Source organism: Mirounga angustirostris, unplaced genomic scaffold (genome assembly GCF_029215605.1).
Source record: "Mirounga angustirostris isolate CCGP_5_RB_7025 unplaced genomic scaffold, mMirAng1.0.hap1 SCAF_7, whole genome shotgun sequence".
NCBI lineage: Eukaryota > Metazoa > Chordata > Mammalia > Carnivora > Phocidae > Mirounga > Mirounga angustirostris.
Window position 1 is genome coordinate 114,571,803 of NW_026991715.1, and position 23,968 is coordinate 114,595,770.

The following is a 23,968-nucleotide window of genomic DNA, read 5'->3' on the forward strand; positions in this document are numbered from 1 at the left end:
TGTTAGCTCTATAATTATAAGGAGGACCTGAATTTTCTCCTTATCACTGACAATAACTCTCCTTCTGTATTGGAAAAAAATAGTTCTTTTTAAAATTTTCTCATTCCCAATTAAGCTATCAAAAGCTAATCCACACTCCACAAGTTAAAAAGAACATACAGATGAAAATATCATTGATGATGTGGGCATTTCTATAGCTTTATTTTAAAAGGTTTGCATCTCATAGCCTGTTAGTTTTAGAGAAACTTTAATAATTCGATACCAAATCTTATATTTATGTGGTTACATTCTAGATGGAAAATCAGATCCATGCTTAGTGAGAGTTTTAAATTTCACTGAAGTCCTTAGAACCATGTAGAGGTAACATGTGACTCTATTTGACTCAACTTCAACTAACAAAATAAGCTTGTAAGTTTGAGATACTGAATGACATGCCTCCCGATCTCTCTTGAATTCTCATAAAGAATACCGCAGGGTTTGGCCATAGATAAGAAGAACCAGAGGTTTCTTCCTTTCCAATAAGAACAACTTAAAAAAAAAAAATCTGAGTGAAATTAATTGTTGACTTTATTTTAATTAAAATATCTGGGAGTTAATAAGATAATGAGTTAATCTGTAAAACTCTAGAAGGCAAAATCCCAGGAAGGCAAACAGGAACCTAGTTTGACTTAACAGCAATTATCAACCTGAAGAAACACGCAAAACCGAGGTGCTGTTTTGGCGAAAAGGAAACAAAAAGATGTCAAAGCCTGGAGCCCACCCATGGTAGGGAGTCCCCATTTCCTCCCCAAATATATTACAATGGGATCCAAAGGCCTATACCCTCAGGCAAATGGAAAGCCAAAAATAAACTGGCCCTTGTGTAGATTTGCAGCCCAGGTTTCTATCACCTGGATGGTCCCAGGAACCACAAGTGTTGAACTTGGACTAAGCAGGTCCCTTACCTGTAATGTTCCAGGAATAGATAAAAAAATATTCCCCAGAGAAAAGTTCCATCATCTCAGACATCAGTCATTCCTAAATTATTTTTCAAGTACAATGACCAACATACGGTCAAATATGATCAGTCACATAAACAAGGTAACCTGAATGAGAATAAGCAGAAGTAACAGACAATAGAATCAGAGCACAAAAATTTCAAATTAGAATTATAAAATGCATGTACTATAAAATATGTTTCTTTTTTTTAAGATTTTATTTATTTATTTGATAGAAGAGAAAAAGAGCGAGAGAGAGCAGGAGGGGATGGGCAGAGGGAGAGAGAGAAGCAGACTCCTTGCTGAGCAGAGAGCCTGATGCGAGGCTGGATCCCGGGACCCCAAGATCATGACCTGAGCCAAAGGCAGACGCTTAACCGACTGAGCTACCCAGGTGCCCCAATATCTGTGTTTCTTATGTTTAGAAAAAAATAAACATAGATCTCCAGAGAATGAGAAACTACCAAAAGGCCATGGGCACTGCCAAATTCTTTGTAAAAACAAACAAACAAACAAACAAAATGCCTTCAAATCCCTCCACATTCTGGCAGCATTGTACCTTCTCCACGTAAGAGCCTGGAGAGCCCAAGTAAAAAGTGGCAGGACCAGTCCTATGAAAAATGAGGACCTCCTTGCCTCTGCCTGGGCCTTGGCTTGGGTCCTAAGTTGTCCTCTAGGAATAGCTTATCTACCCCATCTCCCCGTCCTTTTTTTAAAGTGGATTTGGATAAGAATATTTATACTTTTTTGATCACAATTCAGGTAAACCAAGGATATCCACTCGCAGTGCTAAATCAGCAACAGATTGTTCTTCGTGAAGGAATATCTTGCCAAATGTGAAGGGGAAAAAAACTTACCCGACTGAGTGCATTCTTATTCCTGTATTTGCTGCAAAAATGAGAAAAATTCTACCAGCTTTCATAGCAACAACTGTTTACCTTAACTCCTTCGCTTTCATGTCACTCAAAGGTGTAGACACTGGGATGCACCTCCCAGATCTCTCTTCAAGAACAAAAGACCTAATCCTACAGGGAGTGTTTCAGACAAACTGCTGTTGGCTGTTCACCCCCATTGGGATTGCCTCAGCTGAAAAGAGGCCCCCACCCTAAAGGCCCCATCTCCTTCCTGGGAAGCCCATATCCAATAACTAATCAACAGGGCTATAGAGTATGTTCCCTCCTCCTGCAGGGGGCACCCCTCTGAACACGATCCCATCTTCAGAATTCACTACAGGGATGACTGTGTCTTCCACTGAGATATCCAATCTAGCATCCAAGTTCAACTGCTCCCTATGCCCAATCCTGTTTTCTTCTATTTTCTTCTACAGGTGTCAATCCCAAGAGCATTCCTTCAGAAACCTCCTACACACTAATCTCTGTGTTCATGTCTGCTATCCAGGGACCCAGCCTGTGACACTGAATGCTCACTGATGTGAACCTTGTACCTTATTGGGGTTCAAACATTTCTTCTTCAGAGGTGCTCTAATTGTAAGAATTTTATCTAAGCCACAGGAAATATACTCTATTCTTTCTGCCAATCTGGACAATGTTCAGGAAATTTCTTGGAAATCACTCTGCGAGAAGCATCATGATTTAGTACGCATCCTACCAAACTCATTTCTTGGTTCTTCTCATATTTGACAGTGACTTCAGGGAAACAGCAAAGTCCTGATTCTTATAAGTAGAAGCTAGTGCCATTCCTAATCACAGCTAAGAACACTGAATTGATTCAAAGAATTGGCATTTTTGGTTTCTTAAGAATCCAGTCTTTTTCTCTTAATGAGTGCCAGTAGTATCTATAGCTGGTTGGAAATTGTAGGAATAGCTCTAAAATAGGCACACTGCAGACAAACTATCAGTCATCTTGTGGAGATGCTTGATTCTGTGACCCCTGGGAGGGGGAGGGGGAGCCACTGTCTGATCAGGTTGCCTTAATTAAAATCACTATGTGACTATGGGGGTTGCTAGAAGCAAAGTTTTTTTCATCTTCCTCCATCTACTCCATCCTCCGAAGGACTGAAAATAGAATCTGATTAAATTATTCTGTTTTTGAGGACAAATACACACCCATAGCATTTTTTTCCAGCTTTATTGAAGTACAATTGACAAAATTATAAGATATTTAAGGTGTGCACCCCGATGATCCGATATATGTGTACATTGTGAAAGGGTACCTCCATCAAGCTCACTAAGCCATCTATCACTTCACACATTTAGCTTCTCTTTTGGGGGGGGGTGAGAACATTTAAGTTGTGTTCTCTCAGCAAATTTCAATTATACAATAGAGTTCTATCAACTTTGGTCACCATGTTATACATTAGATTCTCAGACCTTATTCATATTATGACTGAAGGCCTGTTCCCTTTTGTTAGGCCTGTAGCACTTTGAGGTTAATATTGATGCAGCCAGGCTGGGTCCAAGAACCCAGAGTGGGGTTCTTACAGGACCAGCCAAGAGGGTCCTTGGCTTTGAGAAGTATAGAAAACAAACTCAAGCTGAGAGGAAGTAAGAGCAGAGTTTACTGAAGACAGAGAGTGAGTGTAGATATGGACAGAGGGCCAGGGAGACTCAGAAAGAAAAGAAGCATGAGTCTCATCTTTGCCTGGGGCCTGGAGTTTTTATTGAGGAGGGTGGTCTGGTGCACGTGTCTTCTCAGTAATCCAGGAACAAAGACAGAGGAGTATTTAGGTGTTCTCCATAAATCACTTATTACCTGGAGCAAGGGGTCTTGATGAGTCAGGGGTCTTGGAAAACATTCCTGATGACCCTGCCCAGTCACTCCTTAGATGGTCTCTACTGTGTTGAAAGATTCCAAAGAAATCATTAAATCCTTGACCTTCACAAGGAGGACATACATTGTCTGTTCTATAAGGTGTATGTAAGGCAGGTGTGTAGGTCCTAGCAAAAATAGAAGCAAGAAAAGGAGTGAAAAAAGCAGTTTTTCATGGGGTCCCTTTAGTTTCCCTGTCTGAGTATCATCAAGCAGATACCTCATCAATGGCCATCATTCTTAACACTTAACCCGTTTGCACTTGCCCCTCCAGATCGATCTAAATACAATTTCTTGGCATTAGGTTCTTTTTCAGTTTTGCAAATGAGTTTTATTTTTGTGACACGGATGACATCCAGGGACATCTATTTTTAACAAGAAAAATAGACACATTAAAAACAAACAAAGCTGGGATACTTTTTGGGTTTGGGTGTGGAGAGAGGAGCACTGGGAAAGTTTAACTGACTGGCCTATTTCACTGGCTTCAGTGAAATGTAGGTGTTTAGGGTTAAGAATTATTTCCATGGATTTATTTCCCTTTAAATGCTTGAATGGGTTTGGAGAGGGATGGGGTTAAAGGAGAACCGGGAACTAGGAGGTTAAAGGCTTTGGGTGAAGACAACCAACAATGAAAAGCAGTTAATTCTGCATTAAAATTAAATAGGATTCTGAAAGTTCCCCTGCAGATTGGTTACTTGGAACCCAGAGTCTTGGGAAAAGAGACTTGCCCCAGGCTGCCAATCAAAGGAAGAAGAAAGCCCCAGGAAGGCTTAGCACTTTCCTGCAATGGATGTGAGGGATGAAAGTCAATTAGGGTTTTAAATGATCAAAGTGGCTAGCACTCTCTTGACAGACCCCAAAATAGCAACACTATTTCCTCAAATTCCAGCACAGAGGCTGTTTGCACAGCAACTGTCAGTGAGCCCTGTATCTCGGATGACCCGTCCTCTCCCCAGGCAGCACCCCCAGTGGGGCCAGGTCCTCACTCCAGAGCTGGGTGGGGACAGAGCTGCAGAGCTTGAGACACGCAGAATTTGAGACATGCGCCACTTAGCCTTTCACTGCTGGGTTTCTCTTTCATGAGAAGGCAAGGAAAATAAGAGAAGGGGCTGGCAGAGGTGAAAAGGAACTTCTCTGAGGGGACAGTCTGACCCGGATGTCTGTAACCCCAGGAGGGCTTTGGCCCATACACTGTACAGAAGAGAATCGGGCTGATGGGCTGAAAATTCGTTTCTATTTTGACTTTGCCTCAGAATATCAAAACATTCACTTTCTCTTGATGTAAGACAGCGTTGAGAAGACTTTCCGTCAGGCAATATTTATAAACTGCTTAATTTCCTTGTATTTGGAGATGAAAGAAATCTTCATTACCTTGATAGCTATCATTTGGAAACGTTCTTGGGACCTCAGGGGCTTGGGTGCTTGATGGCCATAAAACTTCAAAGAAGAGAGTACAGCTGGCCTGCATTGAGCTTCCCTTTTTGCTTTGGAGATGAAGAGGGAAGATAAGAAGACAAGGGAAGAAAGGGAAGGGGAAGGTATCAGGAACACAGAGCAAAACGGAGAGATGACACCAGGGTGGAAGTGTCCGGTCATGGCCCGCAGAGGCCAGTGAAGAGGGCTGGGGCTGATTCCCGCCACAAATTCCTTGCCTTGCTGGGTCATGACTCCATTTCTACTCCAAAATCATCAATCAAGACTTTTCAGCTCCTATTTCCTTTTTAGGGGAACTCAGAAAAGGGGCGGTTGTTTCCTGGCAAGGTATAGCACTGAGCCAACAGGCAGAGAGAGAACTGGGCTCACAGGATTTCACAGGATTCTTAGGGGGCTCTAGGCTTCCACCAGCTCTGGATTCGGGAGAGTAGGGTTGAGTTCAGCTGAGCTGGATTCTCCAGGAGGCAGGGGCCCACTAGACAACTTCCGGGTCATACAGATGAAAGAAAATAACATACCATTTGGTAAAACCAACAGTAGGATCCAGAATACAAAAGAACACTCTCTTCCTCTTTCAATATATTTGGTTTTGCAGCACCATCAATGCCGGACCCTGCATGGGACAAACGCAGAAGGATACTGACCCTCCTCCCAAGTAAGGCAGGCATGTGAATATATGGATACCCTACAAGAAGATCATTACTCTAACAGTGCTACAGCCGAAGGTGGTGTTCATGGGTGGGAAGGAGGAACTTTGAGGAGTGCAGGTCATGCCTCTATCAGGTGTGAAGAAATCACTGCAGTGTCATCTGCCTAAAGACTTCCCCCTTGAGGGGTCAAGTCTCCTTAGAATAGGGTTTGCTAAGACCTTGTGGTTAGAAGTCTCCTTTCTATGGGGTTGCAGCTTTCTGAGTGTCTCCTTCAGGGACTTTATGCCCTGTGAAAAATTTTCTATTATTTCTGTGGAAGTGACTTCTTATGAAAAATAATAATAACAAAGGAAGATGTTGTGTGACTCATTGGTTGCCACGTGAAGGGGAAAACAAAGAAAATATTGCATAGAAAGTGACTGCAAATGGCCCCTTGGCCACAGATGTGGGACTTCTAGAGGAATCAGAAGAGGATTTCTTCCCGGTCAGGTGGGTCCACAGTGCTGGTCAGCCCATGTGACCTGGAGCACCTCATCATTATGGAAATTCTGAGTTGGGGAACTTGGGCATTTATGGATTTTTTTTTTCTTTCTATTCTTCTAATACCTATGCTATGCGTACTTTGGCTTTAGAAGATGTTTGACATAATTTTTGTGTTGGCTTGTTGTGTGCTCTCGTGAGAAGACAGGAGTCGGCGTCAAAAGTCCCAGATTTGAATCTTGACATTTTTTACCAACTAGCTGTACGAACTCAAGCACACCACCACTTTGTAAATGTCAGTGTCTTCATCTATAAAACGGGCTGCTGATAACACCTAACTTTTTTTTTTTAAAGATTTTATTTATTTATTTGAGAGAGAGAGAATGAGAGAGAGCACATGAGAGGGGGGAAGGTCAGAGGGAGGAGCAGACTCCCTGCCGAGCAGGGAGCCCGATGCGGGACTCGATCCCGGGACTCCAGGATCATGACCTGAGCCGAAGGCAGTCGCTTAACCAACTGAGCCACCCAGGCGCCCAACACCTAACTTTTTAAAAAGTCTTCCTCAGGCTCAACTCAAAGTGCTATATAACTGGCAGTCTTTATTTTTTTTTTTTAAGATTTTATTTATTTATTTGACAGAGAGAGAGAGACAGCGAGAGCAGGAACACAAGCAGGGGGAGCGGGAGAGGGAGAAGCAGGCTTCCCGCTGAGTGTGGAGCCCGACGCGGGGCTCGATCCCAGGACCCCGGGATCATGACCTGAGCTGAAGGCAGACGCTTAACTGACTGAGCCACCCAGCACCCAACTGGCAGTCTTTAAATCAAGCCTCTCAGAAACTTGGGAGAGCAGTTTGTAGCGTCTCACTTAGGCTTATAACACTTCTCTTATTGCTTACACTTACTACAATTCTAACTTTTCAAACCTTTTTTCTACTGAGTGCACTGTACTCCATGCGCAGGTCTGTTGTCTCACTTATTCTCACCACCACACCATGGATTTGGCACTATCATCCTCCCATTTTACAACTGGGAACACTGAGGCTTGAAGTTAAGATCACCGGCTCGGAGCTGCATAGCCTGACCCAGAGCCCATACCCTGGAGCCTCCTCGGGAAAGTAGCCACTCATTTCTGTCACGGGGCTCCCACGGAAGCTCTCCTCCCCGCCTCCTCCGGGTAGAGACCTGGTGCCCTCCGGCTTGGAGAGACGGGTGGAAGGTGCTCAGCGCCATCCTCTCACTGACATTTGCTATGTCCCTGGCATCTCTAGTTTCAGAAATCTCTGAGTGCCGTCACGTGAGGCTCTCTGGGGAACACACTCCCTGCAGAACCTGGAGCTTCCTCCAGTGTTTGGAAAGTTTTGCATGATGAATGGTATCATTGGTCTTTCTGGGCTTGGTGCTAGAGCTCCTTGTGTTTATACGACAAGGGATGATGAGCTGCCTGGCTCCTCCCCAGCTGGCAGCCCCGGCAGCCACTTCTCACACCTAATTGGAGCCTGGAACAACACAGCCCAGGCTCTCCAAGCCCAGTCATTGCCATTCACTGCCAAAGGATGAAAAACCCTCTGACCTGCCTCCTGATTGTTTTCAAATTAAAAGGTACTTTGGGGACAACTGAAATTCCCCCAAGTGCTTGTCTGAACGATTCTGGCAGCTTTTCCTAAAGTGCTCTGGCTCCCAGAGCAACCCCCCAGCCTCGGACTTTCCAACCAGCTCAAGCCCACACCCTGCCCACTTTCTGAGCTCATCCTCTGAGCACTGCACCAGCTCTTGGCCTGCTAGGGGCCCCCTCCCGCCCCTCAGAGCTGGTACCTTTGCCCCAGGTTGACTTCTAGAAAGAGAGAGCCGGGTGAAGTTTCCTAGAATGTGCTTTGGGCTTTGGAGTAAGCACTTCCCAGGGCCCCCAAATGGGCAGCACACCGGTGAGCACGGGAAATGATGTGCCTCGGGGGCTACTTCTAGGCCTTTCTGCCAGCGAGCAGCCTCGCTGATTGAGAGACGTCGCTTTCACAGAACCCTTAGGGGTTTCCTCCCGGCCTCGAGGAGCATATCCATAGACAGTCAGAGCTGAGACCAGAGACGAGCACTAGGGAGCACCGAATCCAACCTCAAATGAGGCCGATGGATATGAGTGAGTGACCTGGTGTTTAACAATGAGTTCGTGGCAGAACTGGGACTAAGGTCTGGGCCTCATGTGGCCCAGGATGTGCTCCGTCACCACGCTTACCTTCCACACCTCGCTCTATGTTCCACGTACTATCCATCTTACCTTTTTCTCAAGGGAGTCCCAACAGACCAGACAACAGCTGGAATGGAGACCTCCTCCTGCCCTGAGTGTGGGGTTCACAAAACAGTCACCGTTTCCATAGCCTGGTCAAGAGCTCCTGAAGAAGAAGCCAAAACCCAGTCCTGGTTGAGGGATTCCAGAATCTGAGAGGTGGGAAGGTTGAGGGGCAGGAGGTCCTCACCAGCTATTATATCCATCCCAGGACTCAGATTCTTGCCTTTCCCATGCAAAGACCCCTAAGAGAGACAGCACAAAGAGGAAGAGAGAAAACACCTACACCAGCCTGGGGGAAACTTGATTTAGAAATAAAGTGTGTTTGTGTCTTTTTAACACCACTATAGTTGGATTCTGACTCATTTTATAATATGGGTATTCATTCAATACTTTTAAAGTTTAAAAACAAATGAGAGGGAGTTCTGGTTCTGGTCTGGCATGCACAAAGCTTAAAAGTTGTCATTCCATCCTAACAGTGAGTAAAGAGTTAAACATACTGAAAAATCAGCAACTCTTCTTAGATCTGTTGAAAAAGTGAGGTCACAGAGCAAACCAATGCTCCCCAAATTGAAGAGAGGCAGAGAGGCAATTACAGAGAATGTCAACTACTGGAGCAGAAGCCCATGAGCAGAAACCTCTGTGGGGGGAAAACCTGGGCTGTCGGTGATGATCGTCGAAGGCTAGCAGTGGACAAGTCTGAGAGCTAAATACTCCAGGGGGATCCAGCTATGTGGGGGGGGGGGTCCCAAGCTTCTGTGAGTTTTACCTCTAGGAGTTCTACGAGGTTCTCACAATGATGTTGAGGAAAATCCCCTCATGCTTCCAGCAGGAGTCAGGAAACAGGCACCATTTTGAAATAATCCAGAGCATTCTGTTCTTCTAACAAGACATGCCCTGTGAAACTATTTAACCAGAGCCTAACTTGCCAGGGTTTTGTCAGGGCCTAACCCACCTGCCAGAAGGAAAATACCCAACTCCAGTCATGGGACCACAAAATGCTTTTCCTCCCCCACACCTTACCATGACATGATGAAAGGCCTGCTTGCCACAGTTCCTTTTTATCCAGTACATCATGTTCACCTGTCAACAAAAAATTACAAGACATACTAAAAGGCAGAAAACATAGTTTGAAGAGACTGAACAAGCAATAGAACCAGGGTCAGATATGGCAAGGATGTTGGACTTATTCACACCAGGAATTTTTTCAAACTATGATTAATAGGCTAAGGGCTTTAATGGATAAAATAGACAACATGTAAGAACAGAAAGATCATGTAAGAAGAAATGTGGAGATTCTAAGAAAAAAATAAAAAGAAACACTAGAGATCAAAATCACTGAAACAGAGATGAAGCGTGCCTTTGAGGGGCTTGTCAGTAGACTGAAATTGGCTAAGGAAAGAAACTCTAAGACAAAAAAAACTTCCAAAACTGAAAAACAAAGAGAAAAAGGACTAAAAAAAAAGAAAGAAAGAAAGAGAGGAAAAGAAGAGAAAAGGGAAAGGAAGGAAACTCAGAACCAAATATCCCAGGACTGTGGGAAAACTAAGAAAAGGTGTAACACAGGCATAACAGGAATACCATAAGATGAAGAAAGAGGAAAAAAAAAAAAGAAGAAGAAAAATATTTGAAGCAATAATGACTAAGAAATACCTCCAAATTAATAGTAGACACCCAACCACAGACCCAGAAAGCTCAGAGAACACCACTCAGGATAAATGGCAAAAAATAACAAACAAACAAACAAACAAAAAACACAAAAAAACCTATGCTTAGGCATATCATAGTCAAATATCAGAAAATCAAAGAGAGAGAAAAAAAAAATCTTGAAAGAAGCCAGAGGGAAAGAACACCTTACCTCTGAGCAAAAAAATATGAACTACATCTGACTTACCAGAAACTGTACAAGCAAGAAAGCAGAATGAAATATTTAAAGTGTTTTGAGGAAAAGAAAAACCACACCAACTTAGAATTCCGCACCCTACAAAGTCATCCTTCAAAAGCAAAGGAGAAATAAAAACTTTTTCACACAAATAAAAAATGAGGGAATTTTTGCCAATAGATCTGGCTCTCGAGAAATGTTAAAAGTTCTTTCAAGAGAGGAAACTGACAGAGGTCAGAAACTCAGATCTGCATAAAGAAAAAAAGGGCACTGGAGTAGAAATAACCTAATGTGAAGCTCTGGTGTAGGATACAGACAGTGGGGGAGGTTGCACACGTGTAGATATGGTGGCACGTGGAAACTCTGTATCTTCTGCTCCATTTTGCTGTGACCCTAAAAAGGCTGTAAAAAATAAAGTGTATTGATTTTTTTAAAAAATGAAACTTTAATTTGTTTTATGAAACTCAGTCTATGGGTGGTTAGCATGTGGGCCTTTATTTATACTCACTCTAACTGTATGAAAAGAATGCTAACTTGTTAAATAATATGTTTTTAGGAACAGGGAATGAGGAGCTCTATGAGAAGAGAACTTAGCTAGTTCCTTCTTTTCCTCTTCTCTCCTCTCTTAGAGCCAGCAATCACAGCAATTCCATGGCCCACTATTTGATGGAACCCTCCATAAAGACTTGGCTTAGACTCCATCCTAAAGCTCTTCTCTTTGCCAACATGAGCTTTCATCTTGTCTATCCTCAAAGCAAACTCGGGCTGAAAGTCATTCCAAGCTCTGATGCATCCGGATTATAGAACGGTTTAAAGGAATTTCTTGATTGTTCAAAATTTGGAAGAACCTATTCCATAATGGAGATTGCTTCTTTTAAATAAAAAGAAACAACTTTAATTGCATACCACCTGGTTTCAGAGAAGATTTAAACCAAAAATTAGAGTGGTCAGGAAAACCAGTATGTGCTTGGGTCCAATTTAGGACAAGACAATTAATGCCAAATTATTATATTCTTCAAAAATCCCAAGAATCAACATTGTGAGCCACTTAAGGGAGGAAAAAAATGTGAAAACAGAGGGGTAAAAGTCAGTTGATCCAAAATAAAAAGTAATGAATTGGAAAATAAGCAACTAGAATGGTTCAGATTAATGCCTTCCCAAACTTTTCTTCTCAACTAAATACAGATGATACCAAGAAAAAAAAAAAAAAAGAAAAAGGAGCTAAAAAGAAAATTAAAACCATTTGGCAGGAAGTATTTCCCTAAGCAACAAAAGATGAGGCGTTCCTAAACTAAAAATGCTAGAGCTGTTCAAGAATGAGCAGCTTTTGGGGCAGAGAGATCAGAAGGGAGATCACTCTTCCAAAAAGGAATATTTCCTCACTCTAACTTGTCCATGGCCATGCACCCTTTGCTCACCAGGCTTTATGTTCCTAACAGCTCTGCAAATTTCAGGACAAGCCAATCTATGTCCAGAAGACCCAGTTCGTGTTGATTCCAGTACCGTTTCTGTCCTTGAAATCCAGGAACCCCAAACGCCAAGTTCAATTCTTTTCTGATTTCACTTGATCTGGCAACTCTCTTCTGAAACTAAAAAAACAAAATTCAAAGAAAGGTGGGTGTGGTAGACACTGGTGCTTTTCACTCATATTTCCAACTCTTCTCCTCTGGGCATGATTAAGATTACCCTTCCCTGCCTTCCTAATGTTAGACATAGCATGTGGTCTGCTTTGACCAATGACAAGGAAATGGAAGTGATGTGTATGTCTTCCAGGTGGGAGTCTTTAAGGGTTTGCCAGTGATTATCCCGCGTCTTGCTGTCTTCAGCAATGTTGCAGTTAGCGGAGGCCCGGCCAGCCTTGCCCCCTGAGTACACGTGTGAGACAGAGGCCCCACTGAAGGGCAATGGACAGAATGCCTGAGTGAGAAATGAACCTTGTTCTAAGCCATTGAGAATTTAGGGTTGTTTCCTTCCATAGCATACCCCAAACCATGTTGTTTAGAATAACTGATAATTCGGGCCACAGTAACTAAGATCCAAAAATATTTCAGAGAGATATTCTGTTTTTAAGGAAACTTTTTTTTTTTTTTAGAAGAAATGGACATTTTCCAACTTACTTACTGAGGGCCCTGAAAAGTCAACCATCCTTGAAATGTGACTCACTTACTACAGATGTTGTCGGAGTAAATGTTTATGACACCAGCTAGTCTTGTGAGATATCATACACATGATTAAACATCACATGCCTAATTTATCCTGAATCTTATGTGCAATCTTAAGTCATTTTGTTTTCAAAGTGCTTTTCTGATCTTTTGTAATCGGTACTAAAGCTGCCTCAATATAAGAATAGCTACTTATACTTCAATCTATAAACATGAAAATATAAAAATGGCCAGATATTTTTACTTAAACTAGTTCAACCTAAAATTAACCAAATCCCTTTAGAAAGTTAATTACTATAAATAGTTGAGGGTAAAGATATTAAAAAAATGAAGGGAATTTTGGCACCACCTGGTTTCAGAGAAGATTTAACCAAAAATTAGAGTGGTCGGGAAAACCAGTATGTGCTTGGGTCCAATTTAGGACAAGACAATTAATGCCAAATTATTATATTCTTCAAAAATCCCAAGAATCAACATTGTGAGCCACTTAAGGGAGGAAAAAAATGTGAAAACAGAGGGGTAAAAGTCAGTTGATCCCAAATAAATGCCACCCACGTTAAATTCCAGATTTGTTTACTTAGGTTCAATTTAGAATTAATTTCGTATTTCTTAAAAGCGATTTCTAATATTCAGTCAAGAATAAGTTGGAGTATTTAATTTGTTATCATATCAAAGTGACCTTAATTTTGGACAAATATTTGGCAAGCAGGAGTCTGAGCGTGGTGAGCTGTTGTGTTGATTTTCATGTTTTTAAGCAACGAATTCAGAGTCAATCTGTATTTTAACACATGCATTTGAGACTAATGCTAACGTTTACAAACTCGGGTTCAGTTCCATCCCTCTGGGAGATAATCCAACGTGCACTTTTAAGTTCAATGTAAATTACAAGTAGCACGTGTTGCCTTGTACTCATCTCTACCAGGCATCTTCTGGAAACCAATGCAATCAATATAGCATGAAATAAATCATTCCTGAAGAAATGGAATTCATATAAAATAGCTTTTGCTCCCCAGAGATTTTTTTGTTAAGAGAGACATGATTTAGATAGGCAGCTATGATTTTGCTTTGGGCCAGGCCTGATTATCTGTGTGTTTCTGAGCACTTTCCAGAAAACAGCAGAACCAGATGACAAAATCAGTTCCCCTGGGGCTCAGCTGACTCAGGACATCTCTATATCGATGTCCCAAGGTAATTTGTCCTCAAATGAACTCATCATCTTCCTTTTAAAACCATGGTTTTATAGTCCCCTTCAGCCTTTTTTTTTTTTTTTTTTTTTTTTGCCTCTCACATCCGGGAATTCACGGGTTCCAGTGTTTCCCCCTTGCCTCTTGTCCTACCCTTGCCCTGTGCTGTCTGGCCCTCGCCTCCCTAAAGGTCTTCCTGCCTCCAGTATCTCCCTTCTCCAGCCCCTGTTTCCACTGCCACCAAACTAATCTCTGTAAAACACAAGTCGGATTATGCTACTCTCACCTCAGAAATGTTGTGATTCCTGTGTTATCTTTTGTTTGCCTCTAAAGACCCACTCTACCCTTCTCCCTCTGTTGTGCCCCAAGGGCCAACCTGTATGGACAGGATCAGTGAACTCTCCTGCCTTTTGGACAATGGTTCAGTTTTGAAAATGTGGAACCCTGGAGGAGGACAGTGAGGTTAGGGGATGGATTTCCTGGCTTCCTCCTTGTTCATTGACATAAGGCAGCCGCATCCCTCAAACCTTCCCCACATACCTGAATCTGAGTGTGCCACATACTCTATACTTCTTTGATCCCTGCTTTTGTTTTTCTTTTCTTCCCCTATAGTCTGAAATCTTTTCATTATCTTTATTGCAATCATTTTCATTTAATCCTGCATTAGCCTTTGCATCAGATATATCTGATACCAAGAGGCTCGCAGAACCACAAGGTGAAGGAAGCCAAGAGCCTTGCATTACAGCTTGGAGACAGAACCACTCAATGATCAGGAATTCCCCTTACAGACTTCACATGAATGAGAAATAAAGTACTACCACTTTATGTGGATTTATTTGCTTCAATCACTAGCATTACCTTATTAATTAAGTATAATTCTTTTAGAAAATAAAAAAAATTTCTATTCCTCAATGAGATTCCCAAGTGAGTCATTAAAGTAAGTCATAAACATAGAGGTGAAAGAGCCATGATTACTAGGATCTGAAGGAGTTCCCAGAAAATACGTTGCCTACTGTGATAGTTTCCTGGGTTGGTAAAGAAAGAAAACACAGGAGCCCTGGTGTTTCTGGACTTGTTCAAGTCATTTGACAAAATTTCACATATTCTTTTGCTTAACAGGGAAAATTATTCACAAAAGAAAAATGAAATTGAGTGGATTATTACTTACTAAAAAGGTGCTGGTTAATAATAGATTAGAATCAACCCAAAGGAGGTTTTCCAGTGGTGGCCGGGCTTGGTTCTTTATTATAACCAGGCAAACATTTTTATTAGTTATTTAGATAAAGCAAAAGAGGGCTTGGGCTTGTTTTTTTTGTTTTTTTTTTTGTTTGTTTGTTTTTTAATTTTCTCACATTAAACAATGGCCTGCTGAATGAAATAAGCCAGGCAGAGAAAGACAAATATTGCATGGTATCCCTTATATATCAAATTTGGAAAAAAAAAAAAGTCAAACTCATAGAAATAGAGTAGAATATTGTGGTTATTGGGGGCAGCAGGGTGGAAAAATGGAGAGGGGTTGGTAAAAGGATACACAGTTTCAGTTATAAGTAAGTTCTGAGGATCTAATGTAAATGCGGTGATTATAGTTAATAATAGTGTAGTGTCTTATTGAAATTTGCTAAGAGAAAAGAACTTCAGTTTTCTCACAAGCACACCCAAAAATACTTGAGGTGAGAGATGTGTTGACTCCTTGGTGGGAATGTATACATATATCATCACATTGTACACTTTAAATATATTGCAATTTTGTTAATTATACCTCAGTAAAGCTAGGGGAAAAAAAACAATAGCCTGAATCTAACAGATACAATTTTATAAGATAAATTGAAATTCTGACATTTGGACAAACGCACGCAAATTCATACACACACACAATATGTGACTAAAGAATAAGGAAGCCGTGGGTCAGCTGAGTTGGCACTTTACATGAGGCTATATGTTAAACCATGGCTCCTAGAGGTTAAGAAACTTGCCAAAGCTGGGAGCGAGCAGTCGGCTCTGGAATCAGACAGAGTAGAGTCCCTTTTCTTCTGCACTTATAAGACGATACAGAGGTATTTCTATTTTGGGCAGCATACTTTGAGGTGTAGGAAAGTAAAGCTTCTTGGTGGAGAAGGACCAGGATAACATTGGATCTGAAGACCCGTTTCACAGAAATGTTTCAAAGACTAGGACACAGGGACCCTGGAGGCAAGAAGACTCAGAGAACTTGGTCTCCACCTTCCAGTGTTCCAAGGATTGCCAAGAGGGAGACGAGTTAGAATAATTCTGTGCTACCTCCTGTCCCCCACGCTGGGTTTCTTGGGCAATAGAGAGAAGCTACAGGTGATTAATTTCAACTCAATATCAGGAAGGGCTTTCTATGAGAGTTGTTGAAAGCCAGAGAAGGTGGGCCTGTGCAAACAAGTAGGGAATCTCTCTGGGCAGTTGACTTCGGGTCATTCTTCAAGGCCCTCTCAGGGTCTGAGAGACTTTAGTTCTTGTTCACTGTGCTGAACTTGGGTAACTTGGGAAACATGCAAGCCAGCTGACAGACACTGCATGTCTTTTACATGGTGACTCTGTTGGCTTTGCCAGGAGATAACTTAGGAGGCAAATAAAATACTATCTTAGAGATTAGCATTTGTGTTTGTAGAAGGAATGACTCTATGAACCCAGCCCAGCATTTATTGAACAACTCCTGTGAGCCAGGGACCGTGCCTGCTCACCACACCCTCTACCTCCCTCCTACCTGTTCCTTTCTTCCCTTCCCACAAAATGCAGAACTTCTGTTACTTCCTTTGGGAAATGATCATTCTAGTCAAGAAAAAAAATACTGTTTTTGTTTTCCGTTTCTCTTCAAGAAGTTTGACTGAACTAAAACTCCCCAGTCAGTTTTCATGCTTCATTATGACTGGTGTTGACAGTAATAATAGATTAATTTTTTTCACCCTCCAGAGAAGAGCTGCAAGAGAATTAAAATGGGGAGGGCTGCTGAGGAAGGTTTTTCTTTGTTGAACTGGGTCCGGAATTAGGCAGGGAGGGCAGGGCAACAGAAAACAGAACAACGGAAAAAAGAGCCATCACATCTTTAGTCGGGGTTTGGATGGGGTTGCTGCTAGGAAACTTCTGAGAGAGAAAATAGTAGTCTGGACACTCACACACACAAATCCAAATTTAATAATCACCAGGAACACTGGACTTTGAACAGAACGTGCACATTGTAGAAAAAGTAGACTAGTGGTTTTCAAGTGTCCATTTGTCCAAAATAGATCAACGGAACCCATTTTGGCTGAATAGGGTCTCTAGAGCCCCTCTGGGAAACTCTAGGGATCTTTAGACACAGTTTGAAAACCATGACACTGAATAAGTCCAGATGAGTGTAGGGTAAATTCTACCCAATGGATGACAGTTCTTGGGTTCATTTATTACTTAGCAGAGTTCTCTTCTAGGCTCTCCAAGTATAGCATAGGCTATTGTGAAAGATGGTCAGTGGCTACCAGTTCTGTATTCTCAGTTTTCATGGACAGCACTCCAGTCCTTGTCTTCATTATTGCCAATACCCATCAACCTCTCCCCACCTCTGGTCTCTGTCACCTCTGGTGCACACTGAATATAGGAAAAGACGAATTGTTTTCCTTAAGCATTTTTGGCCATTATCTTGCTCAAGAATCTACAGCGGTACCTTATTATGACTACCTTATTCAAGCTTCCACCCATCCCCACCCTCATCCTCATGCAATCTCTGTTGCAACCCAGTGTCTTCTCTTACCTTCAGGCCTTCACACAGGCTGTTCCTGCCTGAAACACTCTCTGTAGACTCTCCCCCATCCCTTCTTCCTTGGCTAACTCTTGGAGCTCATCCTCATGCATCATTTCCTTTGGGAAGTCTAGGGACATAGGTGCCCCTCATGTGTACTCCCATATCATTCCATGGCTTCTCTATCAAAAGCAATTTAATTTAGTGTTTTTAGGGCTACTTATTAATCTGTATCCCCCACTAAACTAAACAACAAGAAAACAATGTCTACACCTTGGTTACTCTTGTACCCCCAAATTCCTGGCAGTGTAAGATTTGCTGAGTGATTGAATGAATTCAACATAAATATTTGTTGAACGAGTGAATTTAAAAAAATGAATAAATGACGGTTGGTAGAAGAGTTGATAGATTGTGCTTTTGTAGAGGTGTGTGGTCCTTTGTGCTGCCCCTTCAGGTGGTCTTTCAGTAGTGATCCCCACAATTTGGGGGTCCGCCTAGTCTATTTGGGCTACTATAACAAAATACACAGACTGGGTCATGTATAAAAGACAGAAATGTATTTCTCACAGTCCTGGAGGCTAGCAGTCTGAGATGAGGGCATCAGCCTGGCCAGATGAGGGCCCTCTTCTGGGTCACAGAATTCTCACTTTTTCTTCACTTGGTGGGAGGGCTAGGGAGCCTCTTTTATAAAGCGTTAAGCCCATTCAAAATCTCTCGTGACCTAAGCACCTCCTGAAGTTCCCATCTCCTGATACCATCATCGTCGGGGGGCGGGGCGGGAGGGTGGATTTCAACATATGAATTTTGAGGGGATACAAATGTTCAAACCGTAGCACCTACCAAGTGAATATTAGTTTTCTCTCGTCCTAAATAGGAAAGCATGGCAGGGGCCATGAGCCTTTTGGAAACGAGGCTTTCTGAGTGAGGAGGGGGAGGCTGTTGACCATCTGTGGGGACGAGAAAAGGAATTCAGGAGGCAAGCTCCCAGGCGGCTATCGCTGTTGGTGAGACAAACCATAGAGGAACTGGAAAAATGACTTTCGTCCTCCTTCTGCTGGTTGCCACTGGGATGTCTCCAGCCATTTGGCCTTATCTTGCTACCCAGAACCACCCTACTTTGCTCTTGAAGGAAGCAAGGGCCAAAGAAGCCGAAGGACTTGCCAAGAGTCTCAAAAATAGTGGCAGAGCCAGGCCGAGAACCTGATTCTTGGAGCAATACTCTCTGTCACCCGTTATTTCCTCCCAGCTGCTGTCTGAAAGCCTTTAGTTCCGATTTACTAACCCAAAGTTATGTGTGCAATGTTTCCTGCCCAGGGCTCATGGCCCCCGACCTTTGATGTTGTAAAAGCAAGAGGCCGAGGATGGGCATTTCCTCCTGACCAGCAATTCCCGAAGAGCAAAGCTGTTCTAGTGGGGAGGGGGGTGCGGATGAGGGGGCAAAAGCCAGGGTAAGCAAAACCAAGGGAAACTGCAAGAAATCTATCCCCACATACGTTCTTTTGCTCCTGGGGCTTCAGTGACAACTTCACTTTTTTATTTTGAGACTCAACGGAAAATGTGGCCTGGAATGGGGGACGGGGCGGGGGGGGGGGGGGAGCGGTTTGCACATGAATGCACATAAAACATGGGATATTTATTAGATTCCTACAGTAAAGACTGAAAGACCCACACCCACTCAAACCCCACTCACCACCTCATCCTGTGCCTTCGTTTGTGGAGCAGGGGGCTGTGGGGGCCTCCAAATACCAATCTTTCTGAGCTTAGAGTCAAGTGGCAACATCCCTGCAGAGGACTCCTCCAAAATGTTTCCTTGCCAAGATCCTGATTTGAAAAACGGACGCATCAGAGCTTGTTCTGTTTATTGCGTGATAAGAGATGCAGGTTCATCCTCGGCATTCTCTTTGAGCTATTTCTTACTTTGCAAGATTTTGTAAGTTCCGAGGAGTGGGAACTTGCCAGCAAGAAGAGCTCCATTTCTGGCCATGCATATCATGATTCAGGTTTCCTCAAGGGATTCAGCTCTTAACTGGTAACTGGCTATGAATTGGGAGGAGAAATGAATAGTTAGGGAAGTGGCAACGGCCTTAAATGAGCCCTCAACATACACGAGCAACTGGGTTCTCGTCCCTCATTTCTTTGGCCCCTTCATTTATTCACTCAAACAATAGTGTCTCGGGCATCAGGCAGGTTGCCATCTAGCAGGAGAGATATTAAAAACGCAATTCAGTATTGCACAATGTATGTCTGCCGTGCTTGTAACACAAGCAACAGAAAAGATGGCTCCATCAGGCCCAAACAGGGAAGGAAGTCAATTGTCTCACATGATTGAAAACTCCCTGAGGGGGTTTGCCTCAGGAAGCTCCCTCTCCGTGGCTCCGTCCCCGGGCTCCCTAACCATGCCTCCCCCTTTTGTCTTCTGGGGCCTTGGCTGCCCTCCTTCACAGTCTGAAGATGACCAGTGTCACATGCTTCCTTGTTCAGATCCAGCCAAAAAGAGATAGCGACTTTGCCCCAGTGCTTGTGGAAAGGGTCCTAGGACTCGGTCTGGTTCAGGAGTGGCACTCGGGGCCTAAACTGAGCGAATCAATCCCATGATCAGGAGATGGTCACGTGCTCCACTGAGGAGGCAGGTGTGGGCAGCACAGGAATCCCTAAATGGAACTGAGCGTGTGGAAAAGGAAAAAAGATAGACCAAGAAATGTCCATTTCAGAGAAAGGGCTTAGGGGGGTGCTAATAGGGCGCAGAAAGGTCTTCCTCCGCCTGGGCAAGCCCAAGGGGTTCTACAGGAAGGAGCCATGTGAAGGGAAGGAATTTGGATTGATCAACCCCTGGGAGGCATTCCTAGTATACAAAAGCCAGAAGCTTCCCTTAGTTAAAAAATGATGAATGTATGGAATTAATGTCCAAAGATAAAAAGTCCAGGAGCAGACTTTATGCCAGGATTCAAGAAGCTGTGTGTTGGGAGCTCGTATCTGTGTCTTAAATGCTCAGAAAAGAAGATGAAAATATTTGAATGTGCCTGAAGAGAACTGTTTATAAGAAGGCTCTGGTTCCAAGGACCGTGGAATACTCGACCGTTTCATCAAGATGAGACCAGGCTCGGTTCCCATGAATCTGGCCTTGAATCAGCTCCACCAGTCGCCCAGTGTGGCCCTGGGAGAGTCACTTAACCTTACCGCTTAACCTCTTCATCTTTAAAATTTGGAGACCAGCACTTCCCTTCCTGAGTGATTATAAAAAGCAGAAATAACACCTCAAACAGCCCGCATGAAGCTCCCGTTAAGCAACCGGGACTCTTGTGACTCAAATGGAGTCACCTTTCCGGGAAGATGTAAGGCCAGAAGAGGAATGTGCACTTTCTGGAAGAGGCTGGCTTCAGACAGGATCAAAGCGCAAACAAACAATTGACGGGAATGGTATTAGGGACATGTTGCTGTCACTGGCGTCCCCGCTCAGATTCCAGCCATGTTCCCCCTGCATTCTCATACCTGGGCATTGCCGACAGAAGGTCCCCCATCCCGGGACCTAAGGCTCTAGTCCAGGGGAATAAAGTCTGTCACACAAGCTTGGTTCAAGTTAATAGACTCACATTGGAGAGGAAAGGGGTGACAAGCACCACACTTTATCTGAACTCAGGACATTTCTGGTCTTGCCCCCAGTGGCTATGTCCTAAAGGAGAAGAGACAGAAGGAAACAAGAGCATGACCGTGCCAGGAGCCCCAGTGGGCAGCGTTTGGATGGAGACACGGGAGGGAGTCATGGTGACTTCTGGCTGGGGTTGGGGTGAAAATGGCTGGAACCCCAAATGGCGAGAGCTTGTGCCAGGACCACCTCAGCCCAATCTGGACAGAAGAAGAATGGGAGAGAGGCATCACAGTAAGTGGACAGGAGAGAGAGACAGAGACGCGTGCCAACAGCTACAGCAGCAGGGGACACGTTTCGTGGCTCTGCAGCATATGGCTATTACAGCTCAGGGGCATGGGTGTCCTCAGTGGAAATGGATGCATCGTGGCCCAACACACACGGCGACAGGGAGCCAGCTGAGTGCAGGGGTCACATGGCAGCTGCGAGGATCACGCAGGAGAGCACACATGGCCAGCCCTGGGGATCCCCATGAACAGCCGGAGGGGTGGGGGCGCCGGCCTTCTGCAGTGCTGACTAAGGGCAGGGCCACGCTGTGTGGCGTCACTCTGTTTGTGCCCCAGAGTGGTGTGGCCAAGGAAACGGGGTGACACAAATCCACCACTCCCCACCCCCACACCCAGCACTACGTGGTCACTTCGGTGCCAACTGAAATCACCGGGGGAATCTGTATTTTATTGTGCCTTCAAGAAACCATGATTCAATGCTGTTACAGCTTTGCCTTTTGCCAGAGATAATTAAAAATGTTTTCATCTAGGGCGCCTGGGTGGCTCAGTCAGTTAAGCGTCTGCCTTCGGCTCAGGTCATGATCCCAGGGTCCTGGGATCGAGCCCCACATCGGGCTCCCTGCTCCGCGGGAAGCCTGCTTCTCCCTCTCCCACTCCCCCTGCTTGTGTTCCCTTTCTCTCTGTGTGTCTCTCTGTCAAACAAGTAAATAAAATCTTAAAAAAAATTAGTAGGGCTTTTAATTGAAAAAGTCCTTGTATAGGGGCGCATGGGTGGCTCAGTCATTAAGCATCTGCTTTTGGCTCGGGTCATGATCCCAGGGTCCTGGGATCGAGGCCCCACATCAGGCTCCCTGCTCCGCGGGAAGCCTGCTTCTCCCTCTCCCACTCCCCCTGCTTGTGTTCCCTCTCTCGCTGTGTCTCTCTCTGTCAAATAAATAAATAAAATCTTAAAAAAAAAATGTTTTCATCTATACTATAAAAATTACTATAATGACAGTTTTTATTACGCTTTCAAACCTTATGTAAACGATTCTCCTAATTACTTTCTCATATATGCAAGGAATGGTTCTCTGTCGCATTGAACAAGCACACATCTTTGCTTCCTTTTCTTTCTTTTTTTTTTAAATGAGAGCTAAATAATTTATTAAATTTTTCTTTTGCCTTGGCCACTAGGACAGTAAGAGTGAAATGTAGTGCCCAGTTGGAGGAACTTGGGTGTAGACAGATTTTTATGGTAAAACTCCTCCCACCCCTCTAGTCTTCAACATGTCTCATGTTTTGGGTGTTTTAGTTATCAATGTCATTTTTACTATAATTTTATGTTGATTTGTCTTTCTGGTCATTCACATAAGTATTTGTTGGAAGTAATTGGAATTTACTTTAAAAATGTTTAATTGTTGAGAAAATGTGTAAAAATTTAATCTTTCCCAGAACAGAGAACTCTTTCTTTTAAACCTCCTATCTTTTAGGCACTCAGAGTTGAAAATAATGCTGCCTTTTCTTCAATATATTTTCATCTGAGGCAATTCTTTGTTCTGCCAAACAGATTTATTTTCTTTATCACACAAAAATGTGAGCAAAAGAAAATGATCCCATTGCATATGATTCCTGACATAATACCCAGGACTCCAGACTGCAATAAAATTTGGTTTTACAAATGACTTAAAAAACCTTTTTGGTTTTGAACACCTGTTCAAAGAAACCATGTTTGAAAGTGCCCACTGTCGTTAATTCCTTAGTGGCCCTACAGACATGCTCTTGTCTTGATCTTTATGTTCGTATTGAATAGTGAAGGGCTGGTACTCAGGTTCCTGTCCCTGCTTTTATTTAAAAAGAAAAAAAAAAGGCTGTATTAAATGATAACACTTACTTATTAGAGTCAGTAAGTTTATATTTATAGAAACGGGCACACAAATTGGCGTACAAAGAGCTTTCATTAAGTGAACACACCCATAGAACCACAACCAACATCAAGAAATAAAATTTAGGGGCGCCTGGGTGGCTCAGTCATTAAGCGTCTGCCTTCGGCTCAGGTCATGATCCCAGGGTCCTGGGATCGAGCCCCGCATCGGGCTCCCTGCTCGCCAGGAAGCCTGCTTCTCCCTCTCCCACTCCCCCTGCTTGTGTTCCCTCTCTCCCTGTGTCTCTGTAAAATAAATTAATAAAATCATTAAATAAAAAAAAAGAAATAAAATTTACCAGCCCACCCCAGTAGTTGACTTCTTGCCCTTCTCCAGCCTCTACACACCTCCAGAAAGTAAGCATAACCCTATTCTCTGACACCACTGATAATTGTTTTGCTTGTATTTAAAGTCTGTATAAATATGATCATTCTGTGTATACTTTTCTGAGTACTTTTTATGAGATTCAGCCTTGTTACCACATACAGCAATTATTTATTTTTATTGGTCTGTACCAGTATTTCCTTATGTAAGATACCACAAGTCAGGTACCCATTCTACTGTTGATTCCCACTTGGGTTGTTTAAAGTTTCTGGCTCTCCTAGATAATACTGCTATGAATATTCTTAGATAATGTCTTTTA

The 23,968-nt window shown here is 43.2% G+C and overlaps 2 long non-coding RNA genes across 3 annotated transcripts in view; one reads left to right on the forward strand and one right to left on the reverse strand.

The window, feature by feature from the left end:
* The window catches only part of LOC135365427 (uncharacterized), a 141,362-nt gene that overhangs the window by 43,001 nt on the left and 74,393 nt on the right, over positions 1-23,968 (forward strand). The window lies entirely within an intron of this gene.
* Positions 452-22,111, reverse strand: LOC123853175 (uncharacterized). 2 transcript variants are annotated; one of them, XR_010413270.1, is made up of 6 exons: positions 19,472-22,111; positions 19,245-19,375; positions 17,567-17,736; positions 11,888-12,058; positions 10,756-10,871; positions 452-9,670 (listed from the first exon to the last, which is right to left on the reverse strand). It is a non-coding gene; the product is annotated as an uncharacterized LOC123853175 (long non-coding RNA). The 2 variants fall into 2 exon arrangements; XR_006793067.3 differs by having other exon boundaries at positions 19,245-22,111.